Raw genomic sequence first — 12,167 nt, forward strand, 5'->3', positions numbered from 1 at the left:
AACATCATTAAAATGGCAATACTTCCAAAAGCATTTTACAGATTTAACGCGATTCCTCTGAAGATACTCATGACATTCTTCAAAGAAGTGGATCAAATACTTCTGAAATTCATCTGGAAGAATAAACAACCTCGAATAGCTAAAGCACTCCTTGGGAAAAGGAATATGGGAGGCATTACTTTCCCCAATTTTAAGCTGTATTACAAAGCAATAGTTATAAAAACAGCATGGTATTGGAATAAAGACAGACCCTCAGATCAGTGAATAGGCTTGAGTACTCAGAGAAGGTTCCTCAGACATATAACCACCTAGTTTTTGATAAAGGAGCAAGAAATCCTAAATGGAGCAAGGAAAGCCTATTCAACAAGTGGTGTTGGCACAACTGGTTAGCTACTTGCAAAAAAGTGAACTCAGACCCCCAGCTAACACCATGTACAAAGGTAAAATCCAAATGGATTAAAGACCTTGATATCAGATCTGAAACTATAAGGTATATAGAACAACATGTAGGTGAAACACTCCAGGACATTGAGACTAAAGGCATCTTTAAGGAGGAGACAGCACTTTCCAAACAAGTGGAAGCAAAGATAAACAGATGGGACTATATTAAGCTGAGAAGCTTCTGCATCTCAAAGGAAATAGTGCCCAGAATACAAAGGCCACCTACTGAGTGGGAGAAATTATTCACCCAATACTCATCAGATAAAGGACTAATATCCAAAATTTACAAGGTACTGACAGAACTATACAAGAAAAAAACAACTAACCCTATCAAAAAGTGGGGGAAGAAATGAACAGACACTTTGAAAAAGAAGAAAGGCAAATGGCCAAAAGGCACATGAAAAGATACTCAACATCACTAATCATCAGGGAGATGCAAATCAAAACTACTATGAGGTACCACCTCACGCCACTGAGATTGACACACATCACAAAAAAGGAAAACAAGCAGTGCTGGCGGGGATGTGGAGAGAAAGGAACTCTTTTTCACTGCTGGTGGGAATGCCGTCTAGTACAACCTTCATGGAAAGCGATATGGAGATTCCTTCACAAACTGGAAATTGAGCTTCCATACGATCCAGCTATACCACTCCTAGGAATATACCTGAGGCACATAAAAATACAATACAAAAATCTCTTCCTTACTCGTATATTCATTGCAGCGCTATTTACAATAGCCAGACTCTGGAAACAACCAAGATGCCCTACAACAGATTAGTGGCTGAAGAAACTATGGTACATATACACAATGGAATACTATGCAGCCATCAGGAGAGATGAAGTCATGAAATTTTCCTATACATGGATGTACATGGAATCTATTATGCTGAGTGAAGTAAGTCAGAGGGAGAGAGAAAGACGCAGAATGTTTTCACTCATCTATGGGCTTTAAGAAAAATGAAAGACATTTTTAACTATCTCAGAGACAAGAGAGATGAGGTCTGGTAGGTGCAGCTCATGATATGAAGCTCATCACATAGAGTGATGAGTGCAGTTGGAGAGATGACTACACTGAAAACTATCATAACAATGTGAATGAATGAGGGAAATAGAAAGCTTGTCTCGAGTACAGGTGTAGGGGGGTGGGGAGGAGGGAGATCTGGGAAATTGGTGGTGGGAATGTTGCACTGGTGAAGGGGGGTGTTCTTTACTTCACTGTAATCATACAACTATAATCATGTTTGTAATCACGGTGTTTAAATAAAGATAATTATAAAAAAATAACATTAACTTACTGTGGAGGAAGAATTGTAAAAAATGCCTTTGAGACAGTTTCTTAGCTTTTTCATTGTTCTTTCTTTCTAGTGATCTTTGTAAGAGTGTAGAGGCATTCCTTCTTTGATAATGTTAAATTTGTAAGTTTCAGGTGACATGTGAAACCTCTTTTAAGACTTTTCTCAGAGTTTTCAAAAGCTATTAGCCAGGATCATGGTGAAATAAGACATAACGTTTTGCCTTTAAAATTTTAAGTGCATGTGTAGAGTTAAGAAGATGTTGTACATTTATGATTTAATAAGAATAATTCTAAAGAAATAAAAGAAATATCATATATGGAATTCAAAATTATTTTGTATGTATTTATGCTAGAGGCGGCTTCTGTCCTACAACATCAGTGGGATATCAATGAATTCACTTCAGGAAGAGTGGGTTGCATGGATGGTGAAATATGAAATAATGAAACCACACACAAGTATTGGGGTCAACACATCTTCTGGTAGGAGTGTGACAAGTTTAATTTTTAAAAAACTTTTTTTGTTTTTGTTTTTTCAGGCCACACCCGTTTGATGCTCAGGGGTTACTCCTGGCTAAGCACTCAGAAATTGCCCCTGGCTTGGGGGGACCATATGGGACCCTGGGGGATCAAACCGCGGTCCTTCCTTGGCTAGCGCTTGCAAGGCAGGCACCTTACCTCTAGCGCCACCTCACAAGCTCAGACAAGTTTAATCTTTAAACTGGGGGCTTTATATGGGGCAAAGCCAGTCATTGGTATAGAGAAGAATGTTTACAAAGCAAAGTTTAACAGTAAACAATACTTAAGCTATGGGTGTGAGCCATAAGGATTCTGAGTTACAAAGGAGAAGGTTACAACTCAAGGCAGCTCTTTGCAAACTTACTTCAAATGCAAAATAAGGGATTAATAGGAAGTAGAAAATATCTAGGAACATGGTCTTCACTGGGCTGGGCTCTATTTTTTAGAGGACAAGTAAAGGAAGGAGCCAAATCCCCTAAGGTGTGGCTCCCTTTTTCTGAGAAGGTCAATAGCCCAGGATCTGTATTCTGGCTATGCCCTCTTGATTACCAGAAACTGAAGCTGCAAGGACATATTTGAAAAAGAGAAAAAATATTGTCTTTGCTTTTAGGTACTAAATATTATCCGGAAAAGGGGTTCTCTTAGTAATCTTTGGTGCTTGAATTTCTGAACCAAATTATTTGATATGGGCCATAATTTTGCCTGAGATTTTACAAAGGAGAGATAGCCAAATAACGACAAAAAATGTAATACCAAGCATGAATTTATCTCTTTGGGAATTCCTCAACTATTCATGCAGGGGAAAAGGCATCCACAGTGGGCCTTTTGAGAAACCCCGTGGGGGTTATTTTAGCTCTCCACACCAGGGAAATCTAGGGATACATCTGGTGTGCTTCTTGAGTTTCCCTAGTTTATGCATGCCTTGGCATATTTATATTATTGATCTAATATATAGGAACAGACCTCCTGCCTTACTCAAATTGCAACAAGGTCAGATATGCTGCATTAGCAATGTGTCTCTGATACCTACTGTGAGTATGTGGTTAGTGGAGGAAAAATAAGGTTTGAAATGTGGGCCAGGGTACAGCAAGTATGGCACTTATCTCATGTGACCAACCATGTTCAATTCCCAGCACCACATATAGTTCCCTGGAATCCACAGGGAAGTGATCCCTGAGCACAGCCAGGAGCAAGCCCTGAGGACAGCTGTTGTGTCCCCCAAGAAAAACTAAACAAGAAGTACTGAAGTATACAGTATCAAAAGCTAGTCTCTGGAATAGTCTTCCTTGTACCAAACAAGGTTTTATGTAGAGGAATTTATTCTTCTTAGATCTGTCTGGAAAGGAATAAAATTAATAATGCAGCATATATGACTATAACTGTTCCATAATATCTAAAACTTTTATGGTAATGTAAATGAAGAGAATAATATCAGGACTCCTGTTTATGGACCCAAATAGCTAACTCCACTATAAGCAATGGGCTGATATGAAGTCTTCGGTTTTTAGGTATCTGAACAGATTATGTTTTGTTATATTATCCACATTGTCCAAATAACATCAGGCAATTTTGCATAGAACAGTGTAAAATTGCCACTAATCTTCAACAAAATGTCTTGAAGAAATAAATGTTCTAGTGACACAATATCTACACACTGTGTTTGGTACTTAAGTGTATAAAGCGTAAGAGTGATTTCATATGTACCTTACAATTATGTAGCTCTACATAATTTAGTAGCATTGAAAATTGTTCTTGAAGGTCCAGAGTGATGGTAAATCAGGAAGGGCATTATTTGCTTTGCACACAGATGGCCCGGGTTCAGTCCTTGGCATCCCCTATGGTTCTGAGCCAGCCAGGAGAGATTGCTGAATACAGACCCAGGAGTAACCCTTTAGTGCCACAGGGTGTGGCCCAAAAAAACAAAAAAAGAAAATTGATTTTGAAAATGGTTTAATTTTCTATTACATGTATTAATATTTTATATTATTTTATGTTTTGGGGCCTTAGGGGCCACACCCAAGAGTGTTCAAGTGGAGGGTTCAGGGTACTATATGGGATACTGGGGATTGAACCTTGGTTGACTGCATGCAAAACAAGCATCCTCCCACTCCTGTACGATTTCTTTGCTCCCCACCCATTGCATGTAATTTTATCCAGAAATACTGACTGACTGAAAAGGGAAGTCACCCCACCTCCACCAACCTTGGCAGATGCCCCACCCTTAAGGAAGTCATCACTACCTCGGCCCCACCAATAACTCGTTTTACCTTGGCAGATGTCCCGCCCTTAAGGAAGTCCGCCTTTACCCCTACCTCACCAATGATTCGTGTTACCGTAGCGGAAGTCCAGCCCTCAAGGACTCTCCTTCCCCTCCCACTTCCCATCTTATATAAGGAGGAACCAACGGGGCCATGAGGTCTTTGTCCCTGTCCTATTCTGGGCAACTTTGACCCTGGCCATTCCGAATGGTCAGTAATAATGCACTTTTTAGAGCATTTTCTGGGACCTCGGCCTCTTCATTTTTCTGCATTGGGCAGCTAGATTAGGACGCACGGACCTTTCATTGGCGAGCCAGCCAGGAGTCCTCATCCTGCCGTGAACAAAGCTGTGAACAGGCGGCCTGGTGAGTTCTGATGTGTGTGTGAGTGCGCTTTGCTTCGTGTCTGTCTTAGTCTAAGATTATGTTATATTCTGTGACCAGTGGGAAGCAGACTTTGTGGTGGCTTAGTGGCTGAGGTTATGAGTTCCCTACTCGATGTGGAAACCGAGTAGTAGCAGACTTTGTATCATAGGAGGGTTAGAGTCCCTCGCGTGACTAAGGGATCTCTCACTTGATGTGTATTCCGGGTGGTGGGTCCCCACTTGACGTGTATTCCAAGTGGCGGGAGAGCTGACGAGCTCTAATACTGCTATAGGTCACAACACTGGTGGTGCCCCAGGGGATCAGTAAGAGCAGCGAGAAGACATTCCTGGGCTGCTGGGAGAGGTTGTCTGCCTGTGATTTGTGGAGCTCAAAAAAAAAAAAAACTTGGTTGTTATTGGCATTGCCGTCTGTCTTGGATTTATTGTTGGTATTTACAGTCGAGAATTAATCTGTGAATTTTACAGTTGTGCCTCTGGATGTTCGTTTGACTCCCCTCTGACTGCCTCCTTTGTCTGTCCACCTTCGTGGTGATTCTACAAGTTTGATTCCTTCCCATTTTCTTTTCCTATGGTTGTATTTCAAATTGCACTTCTCTGGGTTGCTTGCCCTTCATATTGTCATAGGCTCTGGAATATTTTTCCTCCTAGTGATTTGCTGAATTAGCCACTGTGATAGGTAACTTTAAACTCGCTAAAATGAGGCAAAGTCAATCCACCCCACTTACTTTGACACTAGAACATTGGGCAGAAATTACTTGAATGCATTCGTTTGGGTTGTTCCAGTGTGGCGCCACTGTCTGTCTGTTTTTTTGTCTGTGTGTTCTATGTTTTTCTTTGGTCTGACCATAGAAAGAAACTCTAGGGTCATGGTGGAGGGTGTCGGAAATTGCAAACCCCAGATTTCTCAATGGCCATCGGGGATAAATTTTCCCTGGAGAATTTCTTGACTTTGAGATTGCCCAACTTTCCTGCCATGTGTTCAGGCCAAAAAGAAATGAAAGCAACTGGCCGCTTTTTTTCCTAGCTGAAGAAAAAAAAAGGTGCTTTTTTAAACTCTCCAGCCTGAAGGAATTCACTAAGCCCCCAGGGCAAAGACTTGTCCTCCCAGACTCACCTGGCTGGGAAATGTGGGTGTAGGCAAAGTAATCCCAGTGGGTCATTTACATATCAAAGAAAAATTTAGCTAATGGTTTGGAAGTCAGAAAAAAATTTTGAGCATTTAAATTTCTAACTTAAAGGTTTCTTAAAAAAAGGATGTTGCAGATTATTGTGGTTGTTTTTGTTTTAACGATATTGTTAACTTTGTGGATGTCGAATTTATCTCACCAAATTTAGTGGTAAATTTTAAGGTAACTTAATGTGAAAATCTTGATGGTACTAGGTTGTGAATACCTAAAGAAAAAGGAATCAATGCTAAGTTTTAGTCTGAGTTCGGTGCACGTGGAGGTTTTTAGCAGCAAAACCACTCCCAAAGGATGAGTGGAGAAGTTTAAAAAAAAAGAAGAAGAAGAAGAGAAGGAGCTGGATGGTAGGGCATTTGCCTTGCATGCAGAAAGAAAAGTGGTGCAAAAGAAATTAAAAATGTGTACTAGGAAAAATCTGTATAATCAAACTAAATGATTATTGATATGTCTTTAGGTTAACATAAAAAAGGTGTAAATGTTTTTTAGCATGTTCTGCCAGAAGTAGTGAGCATTCATTCTTTCTGGTTTCAGAATTAATTTGTGTAACGTGAATTGCTGGTGTCTTCTGCCTGTAAACCGAAGTCAGAAGACTAAGTATATTTCTATATGTAAAGTTAAGCATGATTAAAATATTATTTTACAATTTTTTCATTATTTGTTACTAAGAACATTAATATTTGTATCACAAAAGGTTTTGTAAAAATGGTCATGGTTTTAAGAAAAAAATATAAAAGATTTCGCTGTAGAAAAAGATTCTCAAATTTTCTGAGTAATTTAAGTAATATTTGCTTTTTCTCTTAGAACCTTTTAGTACCATTTTATGTCACAGCATCTTGTTGTTTTGCACAAGATACAAGCAGATGGCTTTCCTCTCTGCATGAGGAGTGATCCCCATGCAGACAGAAAATCCTAAAATTAGTGAGGGGACCCCAAAGCCCTCTTTCAGAGGAATAATTGGAGTTGAGGTGGTGTGACAAGCAGGCACCCTTAAGCATTTGGCTGTAAAGACTGGAAAGAGACTGAAATAAATGGCCTGAGTAAGGAAATTGAAGATTTCCTAGAAGATTCTGGATCAGCACTAACTGACCACAGCCTGTGGGCCATGCTCTCACCCTCCATCCTCAACCTCAGGAGAAAGAGAATTCGAGGTCAGTCTCTTCCAAACCTGGAGAGGAGTGGAACAGACAAATCACCTCTAAAAATTCCTACAGATGCCCACGGCCAGCCACAAGATCCTCATGCTGAATTGACCAACTCATCAGCCAAACCTGAGTGACTGTGACGTGACAAACCTGCTCTGTCTACAACCTATCCTCAGCAAAGCTCTGTAAGTAATGGGGGTGCCCCATGGAAGGCTTTACTTTCCACAATTTACTGTAGCGTTATAATAATAAATATAGTGTGGTAATGAAATAAAGACAGACTCTCAGACCAATGGATAGAATTGTGACCCAGATCTTCAAAGATACAAGAGCTAATCTTTGACAAAGAAGCAAATAGTATGAAAAGGGCCAAGGAAAGGCACTTCGCCAAATGGTATTGGGAAAACTGGTCAATCACATGTTATAAAACAAACTTAGCTCTCTGTCTTTAACTATACACAAAGTCAATTCAAAATAGATTAATGGCCTTGATATGATTTGAATCCATAAATTATATTGTGGAAAATATAGGTGGAACCCTTCATGACATTGACTCTAAAGACATCGACAATTAATTGCCATTAGCCAATAAACTGGAAGCAAAGGTAAACATGAGATTACATCAAATGAAGATGTTTCTGCAGGGGATAGAGAGATATTAGAGGGTAAAGTACTTGCCTTGCATATGCCCAACCTGAGTTTACTTCTTGGCAACCCATATTGTTCCATGAGCATCAACAAAAGGAATAATTCCTAAGTGTAGAGACAGGAGTAAGTACTGAGCATTGCCTGGTGTGATCCTAAAACCAAAAGAAAAATAAAACTTCTGCATCTCTAAAGAAATGATGAACAGAGGCCGGAGTCATGTCATAGCATTTAGGGTGTTTGCCTTGCACGTGGCCAATTCAGGTTCTGTCCCCAGCATTCCATATGGTCCCCTGAGGCTGCCAGGAGTGAAGATTTCTGAGCACAGAGCAAGGAGTAACTCATGAACACCCTGGGTTTGCCACCCCCCCCCCCCAGATGACTAAAGTAAAAATTACTCCACAGACTGGGAGAAAATAAATTGTTCATCACCCATATGTCAACGGGTTACTATATAATACATGTAAAACAAGTGTAAAACTTAACCAAAAATAACCCCATCAGAAAACCAGGAGGATAAACGAATAGACATTTATTTAAAGACACAAAAATGAGCAATAACTATAAGAAAAAATGCTCTCCATCACTTATCATTAGGAAAATGTAAACCAAATCAAAAATGGGATATCACCTGCACTAGTGAGATTGACACATATTAAACAAAACCAGGAAAAACCAGTGCTGGTGTGGAAGACTGGTTCAACCTCTTTGAAGAACAATGCAGATATCTCAATAAAACCCTAAAAATCAAACTTTTCATATCACCAACAATTCCATTTTTGACATCTCCCCTAAGGGTCTAAATTCTGCAAAAAAGACATTTGCATTCCTATGTTCATTGTAGTACTATTCACAATAGTGAAAATCTGGAAACAACCAAAGTATCCAAGAACAGATGACTTGATGAAGGAATTATGGTATGTTTACACAATGGAATACTACTTGGCTTTTAGAGAAGACAACATTACACGATATACCACTATGTGAATGGATCTGGAGTGTTGCATGATGAGTGAAATAAGAAAGAGAGGAAAATACAGAATAATCTTTGTGATATGTGGAAGATAAACACAGTAAGGGAAAAACTTTCAAAGGCAACATAACCTAACAACTCATCTACAGAACTGAGCTTACTAAAAGTGGCATGAGTGATATTAGGGGACACTGACAATGGTGGAAGGAAGTGGACATTGATGGAGAGTGTGGGGTTGGAATACTGTATGCATGAAACCCCACCATTAGCAGTATTGTAAATCACAGTGCCAAAAATAAAATTTTCTAAAAGGAAGCTTATGACAAGGTCTGAATTATTCTTTAAAGACTTAAGACTGTATGTTTTCTTATAATAATCAAAGAAAAGCCTGACTTCCACAATATTGGAAGCTTTTAATACTTTAGAATATTTTCATAGCTGGATCATATGGGAGCTCAATTTCCAGGTTTTTTTTCTAGGAATCTCCATATTGTTTTCTATAAAGGCGGGACTAGATGGCATTCACACAAGCAGTGATGAGAGTTCCTTTCTCCCCACATCCCCAGCAGCACTGATTGTTCCTTTTTTGTGGTGTGTGCAATACCACTTGTTGAAGAGACTTTCTTGCTCCGTTTAGTGTTTTTTGCCCCTTTATCAAAGATTAATTGGTTGTATGTCTGGGAAACATTCTCTCCCACATGATCCAGTTATACCACTCCTAGGGATAAACTCTAGGGACACAAAAACACAATACAAAAATGCCTGCTGCACACCTATATTCATTGCAGAACTATTTAAAATAACCAGAATCTGGAAACAACCCACATGCCTTACAGCAGATGAGTAGCTAAAGAAACTGTGGTACATCTACACAATGGAATACTATGCAACTGTCAGGAAAAACGAAGTCATGAAGTACATGAATGGGCATAGAAACTATTATGCTGAGTGAAATAAATCAGAGAGAAATACAGAATAGTCTCACTTATTTATGCTATTTAAGAAATATAAAAGACTATTACAATAATTCACAGAGACAATAGAGATGAGGGCTGGAAGATCTGGCCCAGGATATGAAGCTTACCACAAAGATTGGTGAGTGCAGTTAGAGAAATAACTACCCTAACAACTATCATGACAATGGTAGTAAGTGAGAAAAGAATGCTTTTCTCGAAAACAGGCGGGGGGGGGGGGAGGGAAATGAGGGGCATTGGTGGAGGGAAGGTTGCACTGGTGAAGGGAGGGTGTTCTTTTTTAATAACTGAAACCCAACTATAAACATGTTTGTAATCATGGTGTTTAAAAATATTATACAAAAAGAAAAAAAGGATATTTTCATTATTATGTTTTCTCTTTGGCTTATCTCTTAGATATAGTAATTTAACTACACAAATAAATTTAGTTTTTTATTTTAGGAGTTGTCAGAGGATAGTTCACCTATTACAGGGTTGTTTAAATCTTGCAACTAAAGTATATTATTTTAAGAACTATAAAATATTTTTGTGAACACCTGAAGGGAAAACCCAAATTCAAATGAGTAACAAAACTTATTCAAAGATTAAAAAAGCACAAACACTATTTTGAAAAAATATTTTGGAATATCAAATGAGCAATTTCTGAATTTAGAATAGATATTTCTCGCACACTGTACTTGTTTCTTACAGCTGGTATGGGCACCACAAAATTAGTGTCTTAAATATACAAAAAATACAGTTAACTGTTCCAGAGGTCAGAGATCTGAAATTAGTTTCACTAAGTTAAATTCAAGGTGTTGGTAGGATGTGAGAGATTCTAGTAAAGAATTTAGTCTGTTTTTTCCATTTTTTCTAGCTTCTAGTATACCTTGCATCCTGAACTTATAACCCCTTCTATCTTGAAAATCTGCACTGAGACCCGAGAGATAACAGGAGATAAGGTGCTTGGCTTGCATGCAGCTGGTGCTGATTCAATCCCTGACACTGTATATCATCCCCCAAGCACTGCCAGGGGTGATCCCTGAGCACAGAGACAAGTGTAGCCCCTGAGCACAGATGAATGTAGCCACAAAACCTAAAAAAATCTGCTTCGTTGCACCTTCAAAAACTTTCTCTAAATACAACCCATTTCTGTTGCCACATCTCCTTCCACTAACCCTGAGCCTCCTGCCTTCTCTTATAAGAGTTTTTGTGATTGCTGAGTGAAGTCAGTCAGAATGAAAGGGATAGATAGAGAATGGTCTCTCGTATGTCAACAGCAAGATAGTAACAAAGGGTCAAAGGCAACACAGCAGGACAACTAATCCACATAATTGAGTTGAGGGCATTTAAAAGAAGGGACATTGGGGTACTTTGGGAAGGGGTACACTGGTAATCGGTATGATGTTGGAATTTATGTGTATGAAAAACCATTGTTAACAGTACTGTAAATCACAGAACCTCAATCAATTGAAAAAACTTTGTGTTTACATTGTGTTGAATCGTATTAGACAGGATAATCCTCTATTGTAAAATATTTATCTTGAACATTTCCACACTATGTAAATTAAAATATTCACAGATTCTGGGAGCTAGTATTTTGGTACCATATTCCTTGTCTTTTGCAGTCTGCTCTCTGGCCCCCAGTGATTCATATTCAATTCACATCATGCACATTTATCCCTCCTAAGATCTTTTACTATCTCACTGCATCTGAACTGAAGCCCACACATCTCTAAATTTTATCAGAAGTTCAACTATCACAAAGAATGTTATATGGAATATGAATATCTATATGTCAGACTTATGGTTCACAGTTTTATAATACTGTCAATGCTAGGGTTTCTTGAATTCTAACACCACACCCACCAAAAGAATCACAATAATCTGAATTAGATTTGCATGGGATTTTGTGATCCACCCTGATTTTTTTTCCAATAATGCACCTAGGTAATAGAAAATTAGCTATGTTCTTTGAAGTACAAATATTGGGTTAAACATCAGATACCAATTATAGACATTCCCATTCAAAATGGGGAAGTACCAGGCAAGAGAATGAAGGTTCTAAGCAGTTCTAAGCAGTTTCAAAATCTAGCTGTGAAGTCACTTGTTTTCAAAGTTTGATGAGAAATTTATATGCTTTCAGTTTTGCCTTCTGAGATTCTTGTTCCAGCTTCTGGACCTGTGTTTCTAATTCATTCTTGTTATTTTATTAAGTATGTGTTCATTTTTTTATTTGGATTTTTTTGAGGGGGCCACACCCAGCTGTGCTTAGGGCTTACTACTGATTTTATGTCGCATTCACTCCTAGCAGGACTGAGGTGACCATATAGGGTACTAATGTGTGTTTTTGTTTTTTTATTATAGATTTCCAAT

The sequence above is a fragment of the Suncus etruscus genome, chromosome X (genome assembly GCF_024139225.1).
Source record: "Suncus etruscus isolate mSunEtr1 chromosome X, mSunEtr1.pri.cur, whole genome shotgun sequence".
Classification (NCBI taxonomy): Eukaryota; Metazoa; Chordata; class Mammalia; order Eulipotyphla; family Soricidae; genus Suncus; species Suncus etruscus.